This window comes from Pinus tabuliformis, chromosome 6, assembly GCF_031772625.1.
Source record: "Pinus tabuliformis cultivar Carrire ecotype Pingquan chromosome 6, CPIR1, whole genome shotgun sequence".
Taxonomy (NCBI): domain Eukaryota; kingdom Viridiplantae; phylum Streptophyta; class Pinopsida; order Pinales; family Pinaceae; genus Pinus; species Pinus tabuliformis.
Window position 1 is genome coordinate 981,851,736 of NC_142292.1, and position 9,566 is coordinate 981,861,301.

At 33.1% G+C, this 9,566-nt stretch overlaps 1 long non-coding RNA gene across 3 annotated transcripts; it reads left to right on the forward strand.

Annotated features, from left to right (window-relative positions):
• The first annotated feature begins 1,773 nt into the window (after positions 1-1,773).
• On the forward strand, positions 1,774-3,811 carry LOC149262285 (uncharacterized). Of its 3 annotated transcripts, none has more exons than XR_016249134.1 (3): positions 1,774-2,197; positions 2,288-2,559; positions 3,518-3,811. It is a non-coding gene; the product is annotated as an uncharacterized LOC149262285 (long non-coding RNA). The 3 variants fall into 3 exon arrangements; XR_016249133.1 differs by having other exon boundaries at positions 1,775-2,197; positions 2,391-2,559; XR_016249131.1 differs by having other exon boundaries at positions 1,776-2,197; positions 2,385-2,559.
• The last annotated feature ends 5,755 nt before the right edge of the window (positions 3,812-9,566 follow it).

The window sequence follows — 9,566 nt, forward strand, 5'->3', positions numbered from 1 at the left end:
TTCCATTAGTGAAATCCTCTTCTCACACCCTTATTTCTCATTGAGCAAGAACCAAACCACAACTCTCTCAACCCACTTTTGGGTCTCATATGTTCTTGTTCAGACTACAATAATTCTCAAGCTTAGTAGACTCGAATTTGACCTAATAAGTCATCCATTCATGTCATGAGTGTTTCTACATGCTTAAAACACATTTTGTTGCTCCACCTGTGCAAGTTATTTGCTCTCTCTATCTTGAGTTTCTTCTCAACTCATTCTATGGTTCTCTTCTTTGTAAGATATGTGCTCCCCTTTTAGAATTCTCCATCGTCAATGTAGATTAATGATGTCCACCCTCACATTCACCCCAATTTCAAAAGCAAATCTATGGGACAACTTCAAATTCCAAGGAAGGGTACTTTGTCCATTCCTTCCACTAAATTCGTAGAACTATTTTAGTTGCCACCCCAACTTCCATAATTATGGGGGTGACTATTCCAACCACTAAGTTATTCATAATCAACGAGATCTTGGGTAAGAGGAAAAATGATCATATTGAATTCAAATTTTCAAGGCAAGGCTTGGTAAGGCAATTCCCCATGGCTCCCTCAACAATTCTCACTCATGGTATCATGGTCTGTGTCAACACTCATCTTCCTAATTAATTATGTCAGCATACTTTATTAATCAGGAATACATTACATACAATGACATTGTTCATGGATTCATCTGATTCATGTTGTTGCCATAATGACATAATTGTGCTAACATAGATAATTACAAAATTTATTTACAATTAATTACGATTTAACTAGAGATTAAAATGGGGATGCTACAGTTGAGGCGTGCATGCTTCAACATTGCACACTTACACTTGTTTATGATAACATGTGATGCATTTGCTTTAAAATAGTCTACACCAATGTTCTTTACTTTGTTATAGGGAAAATATTCTACACCAATGTTCTTTAGTTTGTTATAGGGAAGACCATAATGGTTTCTATCCATTTTGAAATCATAAACAACATTTTTGTTAGAAATTCTTCCAACATCTCTAAATACTCCTAATTGGATTGACCTGAGATCAACTAAGTTTAACAACCATGTTGAACAAAATATTTAATTCAAAAAAACAAACAAACTATATTAAGGATTAAAGTTGGCTTCTTACTTGGGATTCCATGAAATAACATCCAAAATAATGTATGCATTTCTCCGTGTGTATTAACTCTGAAGCCATTGATAAAATAGATTCATCCATGAATAAACAAAGGTTCTTGCCACAAGAATATACCACCTCCAAAGGTTAATAATTCAACACGCAAATAAAAAGTCCAAAGAGTATGCAACGTGGCTATTCTCTTTTTTTTTCATGATCATAGTCTTGCATGGTAGTTACGCGTTTAATATTGACCAGACCTCTATGGAAGATAAGGTTTTCAAAACGCGTTCAATTTAGGTTTGGTAGCAGGGGTTAAATTTGACGCCCGTATGCTCGTTTTTAGGTTTTTTACACTTAAAATACGTTTTAATTTCGAATATCCGCGTCAGGGGTAACTTGCTATTAATTTTTAATACCGTCAATATGACGGGCATGTTTGAAAATGGAAAGTTTTAAGTTTTTTTTAATAATTGTTATATATATTTAACATTGCAACTTCCGTGTTACACGTCCGCCGTCCACCCGCCGTCCACCAACTTTCAAGAATGGAAATAAATTTTGTGGGGTCTTGATTTTATTAGGATCGTCTGATCGCTGGAGCATTTACTGTAAACTTACCAAATACAAGTACCAGACTACCGCGGCCCGCGTGTCCAAGATATGGAAAGATATGGAAACAGGAAACTTAAGTAACAAGTTACAGACTCGCAAGGAAGAGTCCTTGTCCACAGGTTGCTTCCGACTGGTCTCGATCCATTGCTTGCCGCCCTCCTCTGTCATCTTTTTGGATATTTAATCGCCTATAGAAGGAGCAATCCTGCGCGTTTCTCTGCGTTCTTAGCTCCCAAAGCGGAGAAACTGTGCATCTGAAATTCCCCTTTTCTTCCTCTTTATTTCGACCTCAAAGATTTCTGTGCTTTCGACCTCAAAGATCGACCGAGTGTGGCTGCTTTTAGCAAATAACGGAGGTTGTCTGTGGTATAGCCGGTTTAGGCTCAAGACGGCGATATCTAAAGTATATCGGACGGAATTCGGCGCTGATCCGGCTTCTTTCAGGTTAGATTTTGGCGAATCTATGACGTTTTGTTTTATTCTTTCTTCTGCGTTATTCATTTCAAAGACTAACGGCTTCCATAAAATCTCAAGCTTTCTTGGACCTAGCGATGTAGCAGATTCGTAATTCATAAGATTAAAGCATTAAGTCAGCCAAAGTAGATGAGTAATTAAAGCTATCTGTATGAAGAAGCAGCAGGGGAATCGATACAGAAATCATAAAGCTGTCGTTGCGTTGTTGGTAGAGAGGGAAGCTGCCGTTGTTCGTCCAGAGGACAAAGACGGTTGCGCCTGTTCGCACAATTTCATTTAGAAATCCGCGTGCAGATCATTTTGATTGATGGAACCTGTAGTTTTCCGCACAGGTTGGAGATATAGTTGTTTTTCTCTGTATTTTTAATTTTAGAATTTGCTTTTACAAAATTAGATTCATCGTTATGTAGAGTTCCTTTTAAATCTATGGGATGACTATTTATAGTCCTTAATAATAAGGTGAAATGATTGTTTTTGTTTTGGTTTGAAATTGTGGTTATTATTAATTCTTAAATAATAAGGTGAAGCCATCGTTTTTGGGTGTCAAATTTATTTTTGAGTTTCATTATACAGTTATATTTGATGTTAATTTATTTATTAATGACTGTATATATGTATTCAGTATTTTAATCAAGAAATCCCATACTTTTATAATTAAATGGTTAATGATAAAATAAAAAAATCTCCTGGAAACGAACAACCATGTTAGACTCGTTCATACAAACAATTGAAAAGATTAAAAAAGTTAAACTGCTTTTTTTAGATTTTTGACCGAAAGAAAGAATCGGACAAAATATCGCGATTCGCGGGCATGATGGTCCGGGGAAATGAGGAAATGACATGTGCCATACCAAGAACGCTAGTGCTTTTCGAAGCCGCAAGACCAAAGGCCGAGTAGTTTGAGAAATTACCTTATGCAAGCTGAGCAAATGCCAGAGTGTCTTGAAAGTATTCAATTGAAATTTGATGGTAGTGATTTAGCAGTGATTTCACTGTACGTTCACAGGGAATAACAAATTCAGCCTTTCTGTAATTTCACTTGAGTAATCTGGATTCTGCATTTAATGATTATCCATGTTAAATATGAAATATAGGGTTTTTATAAAAAATTTCAGATTAATTATATTATAAGTTGTTGGTTAATTTGAAAGACTATTAAAATCAATATAAATTATAAAAATCTAAAATCTAGGTTATAGAATTTGTAATTTAATATAAATCACAAAAATCTTAAATCAAATGTATAAATTCTATAATTCAATTGAAACAAGCTTTGGGACCTTGCTGCAGGGTTTCTTAATGTAGTGGATACTCAAGTAGAAAACGATTCCAACATTTCAGAACAAATCGGAGCAGTGGGCATGGCGAGTACAATGACTGTGACAATATACAAGAACCGCAGACTCAGAGCCACTGGTAATTTCAAGATCCTTTACTGGAGAGTAACTTTGCATTTATAAAATATCAGTTTTATTTGTTTGCTCAGAAAGCATTTGAAGGTCTAAGAGATAATATAAAGAATATAGAGAAAACTTTATTCAGAATTTTGATCTCAATTATTTCAAAAGATGTTTTAAACAGCAATGTAGACATTTTTGTGGTGGTTTGTTGGTAAACTAAATGATTTAAATTTTATTTTGTTTATTTTTTATATGTATTAAATTAGAAAATATTATATATATGCCGTTCTTAAATAATTGTTATTTATTTAAAGTATTCAAATTTTTCTTTGTAAGAGGTATATTTAGGCTTATCATTTTTTAAAAAAATGTAAGAAGCATGGAAGTGTTGTAGATTTATTATTTTTCTATTTTTTATTAATAAGGTGAATTATATATATATTTCCCATCTATTTTATCAGTGTTTCCATTTTAAACAAAAAAAACTCAGAACATTTGAACAATCTGGAAAATTTGCAGAAAAATTTGATCAGCAGGTGTCAAAACAAAGTGTAGCAATGAGACTTGAGCCGAATTGTACAACAAAAAATGAAAAATTTGAACAATTATGAGTACAATTTGAAATTAGATGAAACTTGTACAAATAAATTTTAAAAGTCATATGATGGGCAGTTTAAAAATAAAAACGTCATAAAAAAATTCCTTGACGGGTAGGGTCACCCGTCAAATTTAACCCCTGTTTGGTAGCGTACTCTTTTGGAAACCATGGTTAGAGAGATAGAGAGACGTGTATGCCTATAACTATGGTGGGTAGAGTTGTTTCATAACGTGGGGCAAGATACATAATCTAAGGATGGCTACATTTTGATATTATTACATCATGTTAACAACAGGTTTATAAGAAGTGGATTTACGGGGTGAACTAAATTCCCAAGGGGATCCAATAATCATTGTCAATGATGGCGATACTTACGACCACATGTCATCATGATTTTAGGTGTCCACGTGTACACTTTGGCATAAGAAATGGTGGCGTGGTTATCGCCATAATTGGACCTGTAGTGGTTCTACATACATGAGAGTTCAACGAGATTTGGCTTTCATGCCCATGGTATATAAAAAGAGCAATTATTTTGGCGCGTAGTTTAATGAGGCTGAGGAGTTGCTCGTAAAGTTATGGAAATTCTGGTTATATTTAAAGAAAATTCGGCAAAGATTTTTGTAAATCCAAGTTATAGTTGTGAAATTTCAAAATTTTAGGTGTCCTAAACGTTTTTGATGGTGCTGAATCCATTTCCACCATCAAAAACACCGTGTCTACAAGATTTTTTGAATTTTTTTGCACGAATTCCGGCCACTTTTGGCCGTCTAGGAAATTCCTCCTCGACTCCTTACTTTGATTGATAAAATATTTATTTATTTATATAAAAAATTTGTTGTAGTTGTTATTTGTGTTCTTATATGTTTATTCTTATATTGAAATATATTTTAATTTTTTGGTTTGTTTTGGTTTCAGAATTAGGTGTATTTAGTTCTTTAAACTTATCTGGATTATAGTTGGCCTAAATCATATTAAAAGCTAATATGTTTAATTATTGTCTATGGAGTTCAAACCGGTGACTTTCGCATCAAGAAGTGTTTTAATAATACATCCAATCACCATCTATTTTACGGTGACCTTCACATCAAGAAGTGTCTTAACAATACATCCAATCAACATCTATTCTACACCCCCTGAGCGAAATATATTTTATTTTAATTATAATAATAAAAACATATAAATCTTCAAACATATAAAATAAATAAATAAATAACATAGGCTTACAATTTTATTAAATTAATATTTAAAAAAAATAACATAGAATATAAAATTAAGATATTATTAAATTTAAATCCATAAAAAAATTGTAGGATAGTTCATTCCACAAACATTTAGTGCTTTTTTCCACTACAATGTTTATTTGGTATTAATGTTGAATGGTTATTTTGAAGTAGAGTAAATTAATTAATTATTTTATTTATGTCTGGTTCTAGACTAATTGAGCTAACTATTGGGACTAGTAAAATTAATTATTTATTTATTTCACACATATGCCCCAAGAGAATAAAAAAGAGTTGAATCTATGATTAACAACAACTAGGAACAATATATAATAATAAAAAAACTCACTTCTAGCTCTAGACCAATTGAGCTAACCATAGGAACTAGTAAAGTTAATTATTTATTAATATTATTATTTTGTCAATGTTGTTAACATCCATCATATCATTTGCAGGAAATGAACCTGAGTGGGGAGGATTCCACTCCTTCCTCCCAACCTACTAAGATAATATTAACTGACAATTATTATTATTATTTGTGTTTATTTATATTTTTTTAATTTGTAATTAAAGTGTTTTTTGAATTTATATAATACACCCTATAATATTTTTATAGTTTAGATTAAAAGGCTATTTCAACTAGTTGTCATTAATGTTGCTTGGTATTTGGATAGTTTTATGTGCACATGTACATAGTTTGAATCCCCAAGGTGAGATGCACTACCTTACAAGAATGGATTCACCAAGGGTGCTATCTAAAATTGTGAACACCAAATCCACTTTTCTTAAACACTTCAAAATTGAGTTTAATTTCAACAAAATTTTAAGAATCTATATCGATCTCACAAGTGTAAAATAAATACTACTAATTTTTAAATGACAATTGTTGTAAAAATATTCTAGTTTATAAGGATTTGATGATGATGATTAACATCTAGTAAGACTTAATATGGTCTATCATACCTTAAGCACGTAAGAGATGCATTCCAAGATCAACATTGTTCTCTTGAGTTAAAATAGTAAGAAGGTTGGTAGTGTGACAATTTAGATCTACTATGAGTATAAGTTGGGCAATCTAAGAGAAAGTGCTACTCATCTTCAACCCTCTTAGTTTCACAAAGATGACAAACTCTTTCATCCCATGGTGTTTTTGGAATTGACCAATGCCTAATTTCACTATAGAGTTCATGAAATTTTTTTCTTAATTTGGCAATGCTTATTTTCTTCTTTATTCTAGTGAAGGCAGAAGGATACTTTTGAATTTTGAGATTTTGGTTGATTAACTCCTTACAATATCTTAGTTTCCTTTTCCCTCTAACTCTTTATCACTCCACAATTTCTCCTTAAGTGTTGATGTAATAATATTTTTAATATTATCCTTATTCTACATAATGATCTCCTCTTTTACCCCCCAATGGTCTAGCCAGAGTGGACATCCTTATGCTATCTTTGCTTGAGTTGAAGGTGGTCTTGGCTAGAGTTAGAAGTAATTTTAGATAGCCTCTTATCTTCCAAGTTGTTTAACCCCCTCCTATACATAAGAAACCTAGCCATAGCTATGCTTTCAATGGGGGATAGACTTGCTTCAATGAGGAAGAAAAAATACAGTTTATTTCCTTCAATGTTGAGATCATAGGTTATAAATTGCTTTTGGATATGCTCTATCTTCCTACATGACCATCTAGAGATATTACATCCCCAAACCTCACATCCATATAAAGTGTTACATGGAGTCTCAAAGAGGGGTTGTTTTAAATTCGATATCCAAAGATATTTTTCACTTACAATTATTTTCAAGTCCATAATAAACTCTACCTCCTTCATTTATCCTTTTCTCAATGCTATAATTCTAGTTGAACTTATGATGGATATTGATTCCAAGATACTAGTATGAAGGAAGTGCCTCCAATCTGTTGTTGTCATAAATAAAAATATCATATTTGATCTTTTTGGATTTAATTATGATGATTTTTGTTTTGTTAGTATTAACACTCATACCCATCTTGGAACAAAATCTTTAGTAGTAATATCCATCTTGGAACAAAAATATGGAAGGATTCTTACTTGTTGCCAAAATCAGAAGGTCTCCTCACTAAAGGAACTATATCATCAACATAAAGAAGAAGAGTGATAACTATAGCTTTTGAAATCCTTTAGTAATATTTTAGATAAAATAATTGTATCATATAATATTTAGGTTAGTAGTTTTTGAAAAAATTGAATAAACAATTATTTTTGGAAAACAAAAAAAAAAAAACAAAAAATAATTGAATGACAAAAATTAGCCCTTAAAATTTTATATGGGTCAAACTATATAAAAATATGGTTCAAACATTATATAGACATCCCTATTGAATGTTAGTAGATTAATCTTTCTTTTAATCCAAATATTTATTTTATGGTTATAAATGAGAGATGTTGGCATATTGTTGTTGCATTCTCTATATCAAATGGAATTTCAAATATTATCCACTTTGCAACTCTAAATCCATGTTTACATTTCCACATTTACCTAATACAAATATAAAATTACCATGCAAATTAGCAAATATCAAATGACAAATAACATATCAACCACATTTACCAACCATAAATTATCAAATATCAAATGACAAATAACATATCAACCATGCTTGGATTACCTACCATTGAGGATGTCGTTGACCAATGTGAGATATCCCACCTTCGATGTCAATGGGAATCAAAGCACTAGGTACATTCTACGAGCCATGAATGGATTTTTTGAAGTCAAATGGACTGCAGAATTCATCCACTAAGAAACATTGATGTATTTCCTTAGTAATTGACAAGGATACCTGCCATTAAGACATGCAGGCTCCTAGGTGCCTTATCTAACCCTAACCTTGGTCCCAAATAATTTGTTGATGTCGATGGGACAAGGCTTGTTGTTAGGTGGGCCTTAAGAGATCCCACATCAACCAACTCGTGATCCGAGTTGACTCAACTCCCGGATTTAACCAAGATCTTTGACTTTTTTGATGTGATTAGAATTGCATTTAAAATATCATAATTGAACATATATACATGTTGTAAAGAAGAAGGAACATGACAATCATCAGCAACATAAAATAACAAGATGTTGATAATGGAGTTCATCCAGAAGGGACAACGTCTGTGGGCCTTCGTCGCTATCATACAAGGAAAATGCCCTCACGCAGGAGTGGCTCCAAGAGATGTTCCACTACCGAAACTCTCATTCAAAAAATTACTCCTATCAGTATGACCTAAACTCATGCATGATGATAATGAGCATCCCGCCAACATGGCATAAAAGGGATCTCAATGCAAACATACATGGCAACACATGAGTATCCCATCGACATAATAACAAAGGGATCTCAAACAAAACATGATGAATCATGACAACAAGTACATCCCACAGATGATTCCGCATCACAGCAATCAGGAACCATGAAACAAGTAAGAAAACAAGATCCCACATCAAACAGTAAACAGGGATCTATGTAGCACAATGCATCTCATAGCAAAAAGAAGTACATGAACACATTGCATATACCTCACATCCTGGGGCCATCTGAAGAAAAGGATGTCAAACTGCTAAAGTTTCTCGTACCCTCAATCTCGTGGCGTCAAATCTCATGGAAATGGTTGTTCACACATGAATGCTGACACTTGCACTCCACTTTGAAAAGTGGCTGAGAAATGAAATAATCAAATGGAAAATCTGAATGCACCATCAGATTTGTGGCATCGAATAGTGTAAAATTGACTGTCAAATTTCTGAATTCTGACAAAGTGAGAATCTTGGGCTTAAGGAATCTTTTAGATTCCCCCTAGATTCCTCAAAGATTCCCTCCTCCATGTCATCTGAAGATCGGCTGCTCAGATCAAAATTCTAACTACGCCATCAAGTTCGTGTCACTGAGAGGTGTAAGATCGACATAAAATATGTCCAATTTGGACACTGCAAAAATTTCGCCCTCCTGCAAATTTGGCTCAATCATGGTTCCGCTTGTGTTTCTCTGCGCTCATGGTCCCCCCTGCAAATTAATAAAAAAATTACATGTCTCAAAAACCGTGTCACGTTTTGCCTTCCTCCATGCTTCGCACTCTTAAGAAAATGAGGGTTTATATAT